Source organism: Schistocerca serialis, chromosome 11 (assembly GCF_023864345.2).
Source record: "Schistocerca serialis cubense isolate TAMUIC-IGC-003099 chromosome 11, iqSchSeri2.2, whole genome shotgun sequence".
Classification (NCBI taxonomy): domain Eukaryota; kingdom Metazoa; phylum Arthropoda; class Insecta; order Orthoptera; family Acrididae; genus Schistocerca; species Schistocerca serialis.
Genome location: NC_064648.1, coordinates 117845673 through 117863952, shown reverse-complemented (window position 1 = coordinate 117863952; position 18280 = coordinate 117845673). Strand labels below are relative to the sequence as shown.

Sequence of the window (18280 nt, the reverse complement as noted above, 5' to 3'; positions counted from 1 at the left end):
GAATACCCGTTTATCATCTGCATTTCTTCTTGGTGTAGCAATTTTAATGCCTTGTAGTGTATATGTATTTGACGATGCTGGTGCTGATTCCGCATTTAACATTTGACGATGCCACTATGGCTGCAGTACGTTAGGACTTTGTTTTTATCAAACAGATCTGATAATGGTCATTAAAGATGGAAACCGGTAGTCTGTTAACAAAAAGTTTGTGACCATAGACGTAAATTAAACGGAAACTTATTACATATACGGGTCACTGTTTTTTCGCGGCAATGTCGCAGCTTGTGGGTCTCTTTTATTTCTGTATGGACTTTGAATGTCTTAATCGGATGATTTCGGTACCAGTATACCCCTGACCCTTTAAAGCCATGTTCTCATTCAAATCAAAATTTTGTTTTTGAGGCAATGGAACGATATACAAAGGATCTGCTTGGGGATTATCATTGATCATTATTTGAATTATATTTTAATTTTTCAATTAAAAAATACAAATGGCGCCCGTAATTATAGATTGATCAATGGCCTGCAAGTTTGAAGTACACAGTCTCCGTGCAATGTAGCCCCTCCGGAGTTATCTGAAATCAAAAATGGATAACATGAGTTTTTTATTTAATTTATGGGAGCTTATACCTAACCACAATCAAGTATCCTTAAGTATAACGACGTGGTGCTAACTCAAACTAACCAGCCGGCCGAAGTGGCCGAGCGGTTAAAGGCGCTACAGTCTGGAACCGCACGACCACTACGGTCGCAGGTTCGAATCCTGCCTCGGGCATGGATGTGTATGATGTCCTTAGGTTAGTTAGGTTTAAGTAGTTCTAAGTTCTAGGGGACTTATGACCACAGCAGTTGAGTCCCATATTGCTCAGAGCCATTTGAACCATTTTTGAACTCAAACTCTGAGTTCGATTTTGGGGGTTTGTTTCACTTTTTATGGCTTTACAAATAATAATATTTACAAATTTTTTATATTATTGGTACAGCCTCCCAAGAAAAGTATTTACTTTTCGGGATCGAAGGTAGAAGTTGACAGGTTGAATCGTTTTATTTTGTGCTGCACGCAGTATTGAAAAACCGTCTCTCGAAAAAAATCTGTTTAAGGTTCAAAATGGTTCAAATGGCTCCAAGCAGTATGGGACTTAACATCTTAGGTCGTCAGCCCCCTGTACTTAGAACTACTTAAACATAACAAACCTAGGGACATTACACACATCCATGCCCGAGGTAAAATTCGAACCTGCGACCGCAGCAGCAGCGCGGTTCCGGACTGAAGCTCCTAAACCACTCGGCCACAGCAGCCGACTTTGTTTAAGGTTTAGTTCAGTTTGCATAAAAACTACATGTTATTATACACTGTAGATCCAAAGAAACTGGTACACCTGCCTAATATCGTGTAGGACCACCGCGAGCACGCAGAAGTGCCGCAACACGACGTCGCATGGACTCGAGTAATGTCTGGAGGGAACTGACACCATGAATACTTCATGGCTGTCCATAAATCCGTAAGAGTAAGAAGGGGTGAAGATCTCTTCTGCACAGCAAGTTGCGAGGCATCCCAGATATGCTCAATAATGTTCATGCCTGGGTAGTTTGGTGGTCGGCGGAAGTGTTTAAACTCAGAAGAGTGTTCCTGGAGCCACTCTGTAGCAATTCTTGACGTGCGGTGTGTCGCATTGTCCTCCTGGAATTGCCTAAGTCCATCACAGTGCACAATGGACGTGGAATGGATACAGGTGATCAGACAGGTTGCTTACGGACGTGTCACCTGTCTGAGTCGTATCTAGACGTATCAGGGGTCCCATATCACTCCAACTGCACACGCCCCACACCATTACAGAGCCTTCACCTGCTTGAACAGTCCCCTGCTGACATGCAGGGTCCATGGATTCATGAGGTTGTCTCCATACCCGTACACGTCCATCCGCCCGATACAATTTGAAACGAGACTCGTCCGACCAGCCAACAAGTTTCCAGTCGTCAACAGTGCAATGTCGGTGTAGACCGGCCGAGGTGAGCCACGAAGCTTTGTGTCGTGCAGTAATCAAGCGTACACGAGTGGGCCTTCGGCTCCGAAAGCCCAAATCGATAGTGTTCCGTTGAATGGTTCGCACGCTAACACCTGTTGATCGCCCAGCATTGAAATGTGTAGCAATTGGCGGAAGGGTTGCACATTTGTCATGTTGAACGATTTTCTTCAATCGTCGTTGGTCCCGTTCTTGCATGATCTTTTCCCGGCAGCGGCGATGTCGGAGATTTGATGTTTTACCGAATTTCTGATATTCACGGCACACTCGTTTAATGAATGTTCGTACGGGAGAATCCCCACTTCATCGCTACCTCGGAGATGCTGTGTCCCATCGCTCGTGCGCCGACTTCAACATCTCGCTCAAACTCACTTAAATCTTGATAACCTGCTATTGTAGCAGCAGTAATTGATCTAACAGCTGCGCCAGACGTCTTATAGGTTTTCCATTTTTTTCCCTATCCGGCCGGTGTGGCCCAGCGGTTCTAGGCGCTTAAGTCCGGAGCCGCGCTGCTGCTTCGGTCGCAGGTTCGAATCCTGCCTCAGGCATGGATGTGTGTGGTGTCCTTAGGTTAGTTAGGTTTAAGTAGTTCTAAGTTCTAGGGAACTGATGACCTCAGATGTTAAGTCCGATAGTGCTCAGAGCCATTTGAACCATTTTGTTTTCCGTAAATCGCTCCAGGCAAATGCCGCGATGATTCCTTTGAAAGGGCACGGCTGACTTCCTTCCCCTCCTTCCCTAATCCGATGAGAACGATGACCTAGCTGTCTGGCCTCCTCCCCCAAAACAACGCCAATAACATACTTGTTTTATATTGACGTTGCGCCGTATTCTGCGTGTTTACATAGCTCTGTGTTTGAATACACATACCTCTACCAGTTTCTTTGGCGCTTCAGTGTACATTTTTGATGTCGCTGAAAACAAGAAGTCAGATTTTCAAAATTAATAATGCCTAATCCAATATCGTGGACCAGAAATTATGTTTTAACCAATTTTTTCCAAAATTTGACAATAAAAGTGTTTTCGTTACATAGGTTCAGTCGGCAGGGCTAACGCGAATTGTTCGTGAAGAACAATTCCCTAGTTCATCTTAAGGAGAAAAGCCGATCTGCCTAGCTCGATATGCTGAGTTCGGCAGCCGGCACACGTTAATCGTCAGGTTTTTCGGCGAATATGTTTGCATGCATGCAACAATATAAATGATTTTTGTGATCGTGCGTCACGGCACAACCAGTTTCCTGCCTGAGCCTGTCCGCAGCTCGTGGTCTTGCGGTCGCGTTCTAGCTTCCCGAGCAGGGGTCCCGGGTTCGATTCCCTGCCTCGAGATGACTATGTGTTTGTGTTGCCCTCATCATTTCATCATAATTCATGAAAGTGGCGAATTTGGACTGAGCAACGGTTGGGAAATTGTACGGGTGCTGATAACCGACCAATTGAGCGCCCCACAACACCTAACATCATCATCATCATCATCATCATCATCTGTCTGAGACGAGCGTCTCTGGCTGACAGCGTTTCACGGCAGCCGTGGCACTCCTTCGCACAATGCTTTCTAGAGACTTTCGTAACGCACTGATTAAAAAACCTTTTCGTCCGAACAATCTACACATATACACCTTTCAAAAAAATGGAATAAAAAAATCAAATTTTCGTCCATTTTGGATGACAATCTGGCTTTAAAGAATCGAACTCATATGTATCAAACAGTTCCAAACTCCCGATTACTTTACAAATGAGTTAATGTGTTAAATGTTCGACTTTCAGCGCATAAGCGAGGAAACGTTTAGAAAATGTTGCTTTCAATCTCAAATACTGGATGATTATAGTCTGGCTAATTTTCGAGCAGTGAGTTGACACAGCCTCGAAAGACATATTCATACACTACTGGCCATTAAAATTGCTACGCCAAGAAGAAATGCGGATGATAAACGGGCATTCATTGGACAAACATATTATACTAGAACTGACATGTGATTACGTTTTCACGCAATTTGGGTGCATAGATCCTGAGAAATCAGTACCCAGAACAACCACCTCTGGCCGTAATAACGGCCTCGATACGCCTGGGCATTGTGTCAAACAGAGCTCGGATGGCGTGTACAGGTACAGCTGCCCATGCAGCTTCAACACGATACCACAATTCATCGAGAGTAGTGACTGACGTATTGTGACGAGCCAGTTGCTCGGCCACCATTGTCCAGACGTTTACAATTGGTGAGAGATCTGGAGAATGAGCTGGCCAGGGCATCAGTCGAACATTTTCTGTATCCTGAAAGGCCCGTACAGGTCGTGCGTTATCCTGCTGAAATGTAGGGTTTCGCAGGGATCGAATGAAGGGTAGAGCCACGGGTCGTAACACATCTGAAATGTAACGTCCACTGTTCAAAGTGCCGTCAATGTGAACAAGAGGTGACCGAGACGTGTAACCAATGGCACCCAAAACCATCACGCTGGGTGCTACGCCAGTATGGCGTTGACGAATACACGCTTCCAATGTGCGTTCACCGCGATTTCGCCAAACACGGATTCGTGCATCCAGGTGCTCCTGTCTCTGATGCAGCGTCAAGCGTAACAGCAGCCACGGTGTCCGAGCTGATAGTCCGTGCTGCTGCAAACGTCGTCGAACTGTTCGTGCAGATGGTTGTTGTCTTGCAAACGACCCCATCTGTTGACTCAGGGATCGAGACGTGGCTGCACGATCCGTTACAGCCCTGCGGATAAGATGCCTGTCACCCCCACTGCTAGTGAAGCGAGGCCGTTGGGATCCTGCACGGCGTTCCGTATTACCCTCCTGAAGCCACCGATTCCATATTCTGCTAAGTCATTGGATCTCGACCAACGCGAGCAGCAATTTCGCTAAACGATAAACTGCAATGGCGATAGGCTACAATCAGACGTTTATGGAAGTCGGAAACGTGATGGTACGCATTTCTCCTCCTTACACGAGGCATCACAACTACGTTTCACCAGGCAACGCCGGTCAACTGCTGTTTGTGTACGGGAAATCGGTTGAAAACTTTCCTCATGTCAGCACGTTGTATGTGTCGCCACAGGCGCCAACCTTGTGTGAATGCTCTGAAAAGCTAATCATTTGCACATCACAGCATCTTCTTCCTATCGGTTAAATTTCGCGTCTGCAGCACGTCATCTTCGTGGTGTAGCAATTTTATGGTAGTTTATTGTCCAATTGTGTTAAGCCTTTAACAAAAGATTCTACCTCTTAATGAGTACATTATGACAGCATTTTAAATTTGGTCGATAGTTGTATGAAATTTTGAAAATAAACCTTTTGTTGATGTTGGAAGCCTTTAAAAAGAACCTGCAGCTGGAGGATGCACCATGAACCATGAATAGGGTTGGCCGTCTGGTGACACATTTTTAATTTTTTTGTGAGCTCCTCGACCAAGTGTTGAAGGAGCAAAGGATGACGACCGACCGCCGTGTCATCCTCACGAATTACAGACTGTGCACACTATGGGTGATAGTGTGGTTGCCCAAGTCTGGGCCCGTGCGACGATGACGAACGAATTCAGTCTAGCAATATTCGCCCTTCTCGTAGCCTCCACACAGAGGTCCATCATGATGCTGTACAGAGAAGCAGGATTCGTCTGGAAAAACTACACGCTGCACATTCTAGTATCCAGTGTTGTCGCTGGACGCTCCAGTCAGCGCATCTCCCTCCTACCGCTTCAAGGTAAGCCGCAAAAAAGGTTATCGTCCTGACAGTCGGTGGTACTCCATATGACACCACACTGTCCCAGTGGGTACTTGTGTTGCTGTAAATGAACCCATTTACTGTCTTAGTTACGTGGCGTGACTGTACGAAGCTTAAAGTCCGAGCGAACAGTATCTCCAGCCTCTCGGGCGCTAGTCACATGGGACCTCTGCGATCGCGCACGGCGTTGAGTACAGCCCTCCTGAACCCACCGATTACGTATCAGCGAGACAGCCGTGTCATCCCGGGCTAACGCGTAACAATAAGACGCAGTCTCGGTAAGTAACTATCGAGCGGCTGTCGATTTCCAAGTGATCGCCGACTTTTCTTCATTTTACAGTGAGGCGCAGCACCAACTTCTCACAAACAAACAACACTAAAATGTGGTATCTCGATGAGAAAAATGTTGCGTACCCTTCTTACTCAACGTAGATGGCCTCAATGACGTCTATTTCATGCAGCTGCGCTGAAATGCCAATATTTCGATATCTATACTCTGTTCATCATAAGAATAAACGTGATGTAAACATTACGCTATGTATTCTTCCGTGTTTGCTTGAATCTCACTGAATTTCGTTTCACGTGGAGTGGAAGCCAAGTTGTGGCCGGAACAGTCCAGTACGATCGTAAGGATACGCTTTATGCCGCGTTAAGCCGCGTTCACACTGCCACTACAATACATGTTTCTGTTGGAAACATTGCTTTCTGCGATGTTTCACAAATGTTTCCGTCTTTACAGAATGAGATTTTCACTCTGCAGCGGAGTGTGCGCTGATATGAAACTTCCTGGAAGATTAAAACTGTGTGCCCGACCGAGACTCGAACTCGGGACCTTTGCCTTTCGCGGGCAAGTGTAGTTCGAGTCTCGGTCGGGCACACAGTTTTAATCTGCCAGGAAGTTTCAGTTTGTTTCCGTCTTTGTTTCTGGTCTCTGTATCCGTCCACACTGGCGGCGAACATTTCTCGTTGTGTGTTCATGCCGTCTGCATTGCTCCTTGTGTTATTGTGTTCGTATTGTCTGCTGCTGTGTTGTGTCTGGTGTCGAAGAAACAATAATGATATGTGGTGCTGCATTATCAATACTAGAAGGTTTACACAAACAACATAAACGGCGTACTTGTCGTTGGTGGAGAAAAACACTCAATAGAAGAACTGGCGGAAATAACTTGCTCCGCGAGCAGGGAAGACGGCTCTGGCTTCCGTAACTTCACTCTGATGTCATCTACCGATTTTGAATATTTCGCAAATATGAAATTACCATTGTTTAAAAAAAGAAAGACACGAATTTCAGGAGAGTGATTTAGTCTTCGTTTTCTGGCAACAGGAGATTCCTTTCAGAGCCTTGCGTATTTATTTCACATTTCGAAGAAAGCAATATCTCAAATAGTGCCTGAGGTACGTGGAGCTCTGGTGGAAGTACTGAAGGATTAAGTAAATGAAAAACATCGTTAAATAAGCATATTTTCAAAATGTTGTTATTTCTCAATTACATTACATATCTCATCAAACACAACTTCTTCAATTGTGTTGTCACTGCCGGCCACAGTGGCCGAGCGGTCCTAGGTGCTTCAGTCCGGAACCGCGCTACTGCTACGGTCGTGGATGTGTGTGATGTCCTTAGGTTTAAGTAGTTCTAAGTCTAGGGGACTGATGACAGATGTTAAGTCCCATAGTGCTCAGACCCATTTGAACAATTTTTCTATATCTGACGCACTTCCTCTGGAAACTTGCAAAGCCGATTTTCATCTGTAAATTTGACAAACATTAACAACAACCTATTTTTCAGCATCTTTTTTAACCACGTTTGAAACGCGTGTTTCACTACAGAACGGGAAGCACCCTCAGACACTTCCATACTGCGCATTAACAGCGCGACAATCAGAGCACAACAGTGCAAAGAGGTGCGATTGAGCAGCGAGGTGTTTGATTGCGACCTGTCGGTCACCTGGAATGAGAGTGTCCGCACGTTCTAACATTGCAGGAGTCACAGCTGTGTGTGGCCGGCCACGATGTGAGAGATCGGACAGGTATACGCGATCTTATTGCGTCTCGCCCAACGACTCACCGTGCTTTTGTTCACTGCCAGGTCACCGTAGACAATCTGCAAACGCCTATCAATATCTGCGATGCTCTGGTCTACCGCCATAAGAAAATGACAGATTTGCTTGGAACGCACCTCCGTTACAATTTTGAGGTTTACGTACAGTCTCGCCACCAATCGTAATTCATGGAACTACAGGGGCTGAAGCTGGAATATTCCACGATGTTTTACAACAAATGCCGCACTTTTTAACCGCAATTGGGCAAAAAAAAGTTTCTTATTACTGATTGAATGCTCCTTGTACATGAAATTCGGTCATTATGGAATACTATTTACTTTTATATTCCTAACTCCAAACTGAACCCATTCTTAGCCCTCAAATGCACTTCATTATAAACTTCATCTATTTGCCAATAAGTATTTCTCTTAATTACATTTAAACAACTTACCACCGAAAGTAAAGTTGTACTTTGAAGCTAATGTGGCATAGTGGGGAGTATTAAATAACGTTGTAAAAATGCAAATAATCGTTAAATTTGGGTAAAACATATTTGATGTACAGAAAATGCCAATCGGAAATTGCCCTAATTTTAAACTGCACTCATGCTCATAAATTAAGAATAATTGCAGAATGTCGTGCCACACAACGTGGCACTACATAAAACTGGCGCTGATGGCATAGGCACATAGGGAACACACACGACACACATCTGTAAGTCCACGATATTGGTGGTAAGTGGAGAAAACCGTCCCGATACACATGTGCTACAAAACGCCACTGTTTCCTGCGCATGTACCCCGACATCAATACGGGATATGATCATCGTGCATACGTACACAGGCCGCACAACGGGTTGGCATACTCTGGATCAGCTGCTGGGGTGTAGCCTCCCATTCTTGCACCATTGCCTGTGGGAGCTCCTGAAGTGTCGTAGGGGTTTGAAGACGTGCAGTGGTACGTCGACCGAGAGCATCCCAGACGTGCTCGATGGGGTTTAGGTCTGGAGAACAGGCAGGCCATTCCAATCCCAATATATTCTGTTTCGAGGTACTCCTCCACGATGGCAGCTCGGTGGGGCCGTGCGTTATCATCCATCAGGAGGAAGGTGGGACGCACTGCATCCCTGAAAAGGCGGACATACTGGTGCAAAATGACGTCCAGATACACCTGACCTGTTACAGTTCCTCTGTCAAACACATGCAGGGGTGTACGTGCACCAATCATAATCCCACCCCACACCATCAAACCACGACCTCCATACAGGTCCTTGTAAGGGGTGGGTATCTGGTTCCTGGTTCACGCCAGATGAAAACCCGGCGAGAATCACTGTTCAGACTATACCCGGACTCGTCCGTGAACATAACCTGGGACCACTGCTCCAATGACCATGTACTGTGTTCTTGACACCAAGCTTTACGGGGTATCCTACAACCAGGGGTCAGTGGAATGGACCTTCCAGGTCTCCGGGCGAATAAGCCATGTATGTTCAGTCGTCTGTAGACTGTGTGTCTGGAGACAACTGTTCCAGTGGCTGTGGTAAGGTCCCTAGCGAGGCTACCTGCAGTACTCCGTGGACGTCTGCGGCCACTGATGGTGAGGTATCGGTCTCCTTGCGGTGTTGTACACTGTGGACGTCCCGTACTGTAGGAGCGGCTTCGGTCAAGAATACCATCATAACGACCGGGAGAGCGGTGTGCTGACCACACGCCCCTCCTATCTGCATCCTCAACTGAGGATGACACGGCGGTCGGATGGTCCCAGTGGTCCACTTGTTGCCTGAAGATAGCGTGCTTTTTTAATCTACTGGTGACAGGGCCTGTAGACGTTGCAAACGATAAAAATACTACAGTTGTAAGAGGAGAATCCACTTGCAATGCTAACCTTTGTGTGACGATAGAAGTTGTCGTGTGCACAGAAAAATCTCCTCTTCTATTTCTGGAGTTGTAGGCCCTCGTCGTCCCCTCTGCAAACTAGGAGAGGCAAACTAAACTTCCTATGAGCGCACAGAAGGCGATGGAGACAATCAAATCTAACGATCTAGACGTCTGGGCACTTGAGGCACAAACAATGGGTCAGCACAGCATTCCCGGTCACCTTATCGCGCATGAAGTGCACTTCTGCCAGCTCCTGATTTAGGTACATGAGGAGAATTATCTGTCCCGTTAATAACTTCTGTCCGCAGAGTGTGGTCTTGCGGTAGCGTTCTCGCTTCCCGAGCGCGGGGTCCCGGGTTCGATTCCCGGCGGGGTCAGGGAATTTTACATGCGTCAAGATTACTAGGTATTGTTATGTCGTCTTCATCATCATCATTCATTCCCGCTAAGACCTTGCCTAGTACAGCGGTGCGGGTCTCCCCCGCCGTCCCCGAACATTTTCGATGTACTCCGTCAGTCCTATCTGGTAAGGGTCCCACACCGCGCAACAGTATTCTAAAAGAAGACGGACAAGCGTAGTGTAGGCAGTCTCCTTAGTAGGTCTGTTACATTTTCTAAGTGTCCCGCCAATAAAACGTAGTCTTTGGTTAGCCTTCCCCACAACATTTTCTTATGTGTTCTTTCCAATTTAAGTTGTTCGTAATTGTAGTACCTAGGTGTTTAATTGAATTTACGGTTTTTACATTAGACTGATTTATCGTGTGAACGAAGTTTAACGAGTTCCTTTTAGCACTCATGTGGATGACCTCACACGTTATTTAGGCTCAACTGCCAAAGTTCGCACCTTTTCTAAATCGTTTTGCGATTTGTTTTGATCTTCTGATGAAAAACGACAGAGTCATCTGCAAACAACCTAAGACGGCTGCTCTCCCAAATCGCTTATATAGATAAGGAAGAGCGAAGGGTCTATAACACTAACTTGGGGAACTGTTTTCAACTACATAAATTGGAAAAAGAGCATTTTTCGGATACAAACTGTAATGGACGTTTTTATTGTCTACATATGGGGAATATAAGGTGTTCGAAAAGAATTCTCTAGAATGAGATTTTCATTCTGCAGCGCAGTGTGCGCTGATATGAAACTTCCTGGCAGATTAAAACTGTGTGCCGGGCCGAGACTCGAACTCAGCACCTTTGCCTTTCGCGGGCAAGTAATCTACCATCTTTTTTTTCACTTTGTTCGTTGTTGATCGTTGTGTTTAGTCGTTACGGACGTCACATGACATCCGTTCAAGTTCGTTGTTGATCCTTGGTTGGATGTTTTGGGGAAGGAGACCAGACAGCGAGGTCATCGGTCTCATCGGATTAGGGAAGGACGGGGAAGGAAGTCGGCCGTGCCCTTTCAAAGGAACCATCCCGGCATTTGCCTGGAGCGATTTAGGGAAATCACGGAAAACCTAAATCAGGATGGCCGGACGCGGGATTGAACCGTCATCCTCCCGAATGCGAGTCCAGTGTGCTACCACTGCGCCACCTCGCTCGGTGTTCATTCTTGCACTCCGTTTTTTTATTACAGAGGCCAACCAACTCTCTGACCGAACACGCTAAGCTATCGTGTCGGGGAAACACGACTCACGCCCGGTCCTCACAGCTTTACTTCTGCCAGTACCTCGTCTCCTGCCTTCCAAACTTCACACAAGCTCTCCTGCGAACCTTGCAGAACTAGCACTCCTGGAAGAAAGGATATTGCGGAGACATGGCTTAGCCACAGCCTGGGGGATGTTTCCAGAATGAGATTTTCACTCTGCAGCGGAGTGTGCGCTGAAATGAAACTTCCTGGCACATTAAAACTGTGAAGTTTGGAAGGTAGCAGACGAGGTACTAGCAGAAGTGGAGCTGTGAGGATGGGGCGTGAGTCGTGCTGGGTAGCTCAGTAGAGCCCTTGCCCGCGAAAGGCAAATCCCGAGTTCGAGTCTTGATCCGGCACACAGTTTCAATCTACCAGGACGTTTCGAGAACTCCCTAGTTTTAAGAATAAAATTAATGGGGAAAGAAATTAAAAATTACATCAATGAGTACATATCATGAAAGAGAATTCTTCAAGTTTTGTTTAATGTTAGCAGACGTCAACGTGGGATCCGTTTGTTGCCCTGCACACGTCGAGACGATATTCTACTTCCCGCCACGTATTCACCGACATTTCAGGTGTAACTTTCCCAAACGCCGCGGCGATTCTTTCCCGTAAACGATTGATGTCTCTGATGTTTTCAGTGTGCACAAAATTTTTTATGTGGCCCCAAAAGAAAAAGTCCAGTGGGGTTTAGTCTGAGCTTCGTGGTGGCCAAGGTATCGGGCCAGCCCTGCCTATCCATCTTCCTGGAAAGCGAGTATCAAGAGCCGCACGCACATGGGTACTGTAATGAGGTGGGGCGCCATCTTATTGGAACAACAAAAGCCACTTTTCCGCCTCAATATCGTCCATCTGGGGAAAGACGAACTCTGTCAACATGTCACAGTGAACGTCCCCGTTTATTGTCTTTTCTACAAAAATGAAAGGACCAATCACGCGAACCACAGTGGTTAGACACTGGACTCGCATTCGGGAGGACGACGGTTCAATCCCGCATCCGGCCATCCTGATTTAGGTTTTCCGTGATTCCCCTAAATCGCTCCAGGCAAATGCTGGGATGGTTCCTTTCAAAGGGCACGGCCGACTTCCTTCCCCATCCTTCCCTAATCCGATGAGACCGATGACCTCGCTGTCTGGTCTCCTTCCCCAAAACAACCAACCAACCAAGCAATCACACGATCTTCCATCAGACCGCACCAGACATTAACTTTGGGAGAGTCACATTGTTGCTGAATAACTTCATGTGGATGCTCTGCCCCCCGTATTCTGCTGTTATTACATCTAACTGTTCCACTGACATGAAATGTAGCCTCATCAGAAAAGAGGATAATTTTTTTAAAAAAAATGACTGCACTGCACGCACGCCTGGTGTGAACAGAGGGAAGAGAGGGAAAAACACTGCAGTGGTGCCGTCTCAAGGTCAAGCAGACCTGCCAACTGCAGGGGAGCCAAACTTGGAGAGTTGATGAATCGAACACCACAAACTAGAATAGTGTATGAAAACTTCCTGGCAGATTAAAACTGTGTGCTGGACCGAGACTCGAACTCGGGACCTTTGCCTTTCGCTGGCAAGTGCTCTACCAACTGAGCTACCCAAACACGACTCACGCCCCGTCCTCACATCATTACTTCTGCTAAAGAGCGCGTCGTTTACGATGGCGGCCGAGTTTAGATTCGTTCTGCGCATCTGACATCACAAAACAGCCAGCCAATGAACAGAGAACGACGTTGCCAGAGCTCGACTGCACTGCAGAGCACGGACGAGTGTCTTGTTTTAGAAACGTTCAGCCATAAATAAAGTAACTGAACGAAAGCAGAATTTTTATAGAAAGTTTGGATAAAGCATTCTTTATACCAATTGCTTCATATTCTATTAATTAATTAAACCAAACAAGCAATAAGCCTCCTAATTCAGGCGATAGCAAGGAAAGGTGTTTGTATCATTCTCACTAACCGCTTTCTCGCAATAAAGAACAGCGGTAATTTTTTATGTCCTATTGTACTTCGACGAAAGTGGGTAATTCATAGTCATACCAACAGTGTTTGTCGGTATTTTGCGTCCTAGTTTAAAGTCCTTCAGGAAGTCTGTCGAATAATAAACCGCGTTAGCGTTACAGTTATAGTATTTGGCTGCTAAGCGAAAGGTTCCGAGTTCTAACTGTGTTTGGTGCTTAATATTTTCTTTATTTAAAAACAATATCGAAGTGTCTTACTTCATGAATTTTATTCATTTGAATGTAATTTTTTGAAATTTCTAGTGGCAACTGAAATCAACCATACGGAAAGTATACGCTATTGACTTATACCTCTGCAAATTCTAGAAAATTTCGTGCAGTGGTTTACTACATTTAATGCTGCACAATAACTGCGTTGAACATCGAAACAGAATTAAGTCATTTATGGGGGGAAGGTATCAGTCAAGAAGATGTGTAAAAATCAAATTTTTGGGCCAAATTATTCGAATGTGTCGGAACACCATGTGTCTACACAGGCGAGCAGTGCAGTGATGACAAAATCGCGCACAGCGCGGAATGCGGGGAGCACGTCTCTGTAGCAGCGGAAGGGTTAATGCGGCCGTGGTGGCTTTACAGAGTTATTACAAATGATGGAAGCGATTTCACAGCTCTACAATAACTTTATTTGAGATATTTTCACAATGCTTTGCACACACATACAAAAACTCAAAAAGTTTTTATAGGCATTCACAAATGTTCGATATGTGCCCCTTTAGTGATTCGGCAGACATCAAGCCGATAATCAAGTTCCTCCCACACTCGGCGCAGCATGTCCCCATCAAAGAGTTCGAAAGCATTGTTGATGCGAGCTCGCAGTTCTGGCACGTTTCTTGGTAGAGGACGTTTAAACACTGAATCTTTCACATAACCCCACAGAAAGAAATCGCACGGGGTTAAGTCGGGAGAGCGTGGAGGCCATGACATGAATTGCTGATCATGATCTCCACCACGACCGATCCATCGGTTTTCCAATCTCCTGTTTAAGAAATGCCGAACATCGTGATGGAAGTGCGGTGGAGCACCGTCCTGTTGAAAGATGAAGTCGGCGCTGTCGGTCTCCAGTTGTGGCACGAGCCAATTTTCCAGCATGTCCAGATACACGTGTCCTGTAACACTTTTTTCGCAGAAGAAAAAGGGGCCGTAAACTTTAAACCGTGAGATTGCACAAAACACGTTAACTTTTGGTGAATTGCGAATTTGCTGCACGAATGCGTGAGGATTCTCTACCACCCAGATTCGCACATTGTGTCTGTTCACTTCACCATTAAGAAAAAATTTTGCTTCATCACTGAAAACAAGTTTCGCACTGAACGCATCCTCTTCCATGAGCTGTTGCAACCGCGCCGAAAATTCAAAGCGTTTGACTTTGTCATCGGGTGTCAGGGCTTGTATCAATTGTAAACGGTATGGCTTCTGCTTTAGCCTTTTCCGTAAGATTTTCCAAACCGTCGGCTGTGGTACGTTTAGCTCCCTGCTTGCTTTATTCGTCGACTTCCGCGGGCTACGCGTGAAACTTGCCCGCACGCGTTCAACCGTTTCTTCGCTCACTGCAGGCCGACCCGTTGATTTCCCCTTACAGAGGCATCCAGAAGCTTTAAACTGCGCATACCATCGCCGAATGGAGTTAGCAGTAGGTGGATCTTTGTTGAACTTCGTCCTGAAGTGTCGTTGCACTGTTATGACTGACTGATGTGAGTGCATTTCAAGCACGACATACGCTTTGTCGGCTCCTGTCGCCATTTTGTCTCACTGCGCTCTGGCGGCAGAAACCTGAAGTGCGGCTTCAGCCGAACAAAACTTTGAGTTTTTCTACGTATCTGTAGTGTGTCGTGACCATATGTCAATGAATGGAGCTACAGTGAATTTATGAAATCGCTTCAATCATTTGCAATAGCCCTGTACTTCATAAACTGCTCCCTCCCCCTCTAAACGTAAGTTTGCTTGGCGTGTGCAACTTGGCAACGGTGCAATCTCCAGCGTCTGGGCGGGCATGCGCGAACAGCCAAGATAAAAGAACTATAGAACGGGGCGTGAGTCGTGTTTGGGTAGCTCAGATGGATTAGTTAAAATGCAGGGAAACATGCTGTTGATGTTTCAGTGTATACTTATTATTGTTATTATTAATGCATTGAAATGGCTTTAATGCTATGTTTTCTTTGCCAAAGTACGCAGCTCGCGGTCGCGTTCTTGCGGTCGCGTTCTCGCTTCCCGAGCACGAGGTCCCTGGTTCGATTCCCGACGGGGTCAGGGATTTTCATCTACATCGACCAGGACGAACGCCGTTAACTGGCTAAAAGGCATGGACCTTTACTACATATTTTTCGATGCTCCTAAAGGCACACTCGAGTTTTGGTCCTTCTTGATGACCACACATGCAGCTTTCAGCCGCCACCCGAAGTACAGAACCCGTTTCGCAAATTATTTAGGTTCATTATTTGCGGATCCTCCTGCTCACTGGGGCGTTCCGGGTATGAGACGCTGAAAATGAAGAAGAATCCTGGAGCATATTGATCCTCTACGGACGGAATAGGGGGGGACCCCTCCCAACAGACGAGAAGACGACTCCGACACTCGGACACGGCAGTTGTAGGATCTTTTTTGTAATGAAACAAAAATAAATCCATAAATAGAATACAAAATAAAAATTAAAGAAATACACAAATAAATAAACATAGACAAACGCACTAAATCCTCTTCCTCATCCTTCGATCCTCGAACACGCTGCTTGGGCGCGGCTCGGGATGGCCAGGCTTCCGGTGTCGACCCCTGCCCTACCCGTCGTCTTGCTCCTGCAGCGGTTCCTTAAAAAAAAAAATGGTAGAGCACTTGCCCGTGAAAGGCAAACGTTCCTAGTTCGAGTCTCGGTCCGGCACACAATTATAATCTGCCAGAAAGTTTCATATCAGCGCACACTCCGCTGCAGAGTGAAAATCTCATTCTAGAATAGTGTATGCCACATTGGACACATTCTAGGACACATTAAAACTAGAGAGTTCTTTTTCACTGTGTATCTGAAATTCTGCGCTTTTTTCTTCTTTAGAAAGAAACGTAGTACATGTAGACGAGGACTAGCACCAAGTTTCGTGGTGGCAACTTTTTTCGACGTGATGAGTGAAACTTCAGGGCTACCTCTCGTATGGGTCGATGTAGAAGATGTAGGCTTTTGCAACATTCTGCTGGGTCGTACCTGAAGGCGCCGTTGTGTTGGCGTCAGCCTTCATATTGGTAGCTACTGCACTTAGAAACAGTTGAGGCGGCACCGATGTTAATTACCGGCTGCCGAGTGAGTTTTGCCAAGGCCGGCGAACCCACACTTTCGGACAGCACCTCTGGCCTTATACACCAGTTCTCCCACGTGGCCACGTGTGTAGGTGAGCCTCGTACAGTCCGGAGTGAGTTGATGGCGATTTATTGCGTCAGCCTACCCCGCCCACCAGAGCTGCATATCGTGCCGGTGCAGTCTGCCCACGAGTTGCTCTGACAGCTGGGGCCCAAGAAAACGGACCAGTTCCCTGCAGCCCAGCCCGGTGGCTAGAGCCGTCACCACACGGCAGGTGAAAGCGAAGCTGGACTAGGAGCCGGTCCAGTTCTGTGACATCACAGCGCGCAGTTTCACAATCTGGAGCATTTTAAATCGTGATTTGTAGAATCGGGCCCGTCAGATTTTCTTCGTGGAGAAATGAAATCGTATGGTATCGTTGGCCGGGAGGCCCCTATTCGGGGAACTTCGGCCGCCGAGTGCAAGACTGAAGTTATTCGGCGCCACATTGGACGACTTGCGCGCCGGTGATGCGGATGAAATAATGATGAGGACGACACAGCACCCAGTCCCCGAGGGGAGAAAATCTCCAACCCGGCCGGGAATCGAACCCGTGCCCGCTTGCATGGGAGTCGAGCTCGTTACCATCCAGCTAAGCAGGCGTACTCTACGTGAACATGGCTAGTAAGACGAAAGGCTGCGTTCAACTTCATAGGCAGGCGCCATACTGGATTACCTCATTTGCAATTTAACGACGTGTTTGGAACATTGTCAGGGTTCCGTATCTCAACTGGTACAACGGGACCCTAATAGAATCACTTTAAGAATGAGATTTTCACTCTGCAGCGGAGTGTGCGCTGATATGAAACTTCCTGGCAGATTAAAACTGTGTGCTCGACCGAGACTCGAACTCGGGACCTTTGCCTTTCGCGGGCAAGTGCTCTACCAACTGAGCTACCCAAGCACGACTCACGCCCGGTACCCACAGCTTTACTTCTGCCAGTACCTCGTCTCCTACCTTCCAAACTTTACAGAAGCTCTCCTGCGAACCTTGCAGAACTAGCACTCCTGAAAGAAAGGATATTGCGGCAAAGGTCCCGAGTTCGAGTCTCGGTCGGGCACACAGTTTTAATCTGCCAGGAACTTTCAGAATCACTTTAATTTTAATTTTAATAATTATCAGCCTGAGTTGCACCGTTTACCTAGAATTTACCTAGGTTTCAGTCGGGATAACCCAACCTTCTTCAGAATAACAGTAACTACCGTTTGTCCATCGTGGACATCGTCAAGCTAAAACTACAAATCCAAAAATCATCGTCAGACTGTAAAAACTTGTCTGAAACTGCCTCGGCCCCGCTTCTTGACCGCGATGCGGCAGCCGCGAGTGCTGTACTGGAACTGCAGTAATGCTCCCTCTTAAACACTCTACAACCTCTGGTTCTTCAAGTTTATCCAGGTTCCATCTCCTTAAATTCCTACTTTTTTTTTTGCAGAGTCTTCGATCTACAGTTCATAACCAATAAATTGTGGTCAGAGTCCCCATCTGCCCCTGGAAATGTCTTACAATTTAATACGTGGGTCCTAAATCTCTGTTGTTGTTGTGGTCTTCAGTCCTGAGACTGGTTTGATGCAGCTCTCCATGCTACTCTATCCTGTGTAAGCTTCTTCATCTCCCAGTACCTACTGCAACCTACATCCTTCTGAATCTGCTTAGTGTATTC

At 46.4% G+C, this 18280-nt stretch overlaps 1 non-coding gene across 1 annotated transcript; it reads right to left on the bottom strand.

Moving 5' to 3' along the window:
* Positions 1-17450: 17450 nt before the first annotated feature.
* Positions 17451-17523, bottom strand: Trnas-cga (transfer RNA serine (anticodon CGA)). Its single transcript has one exon. It is a non-coding gene; the product is annotated as a tRNA-Ser (tRNA).
* Positions 17524-18280: the final 757 nt, after the last annotated feature.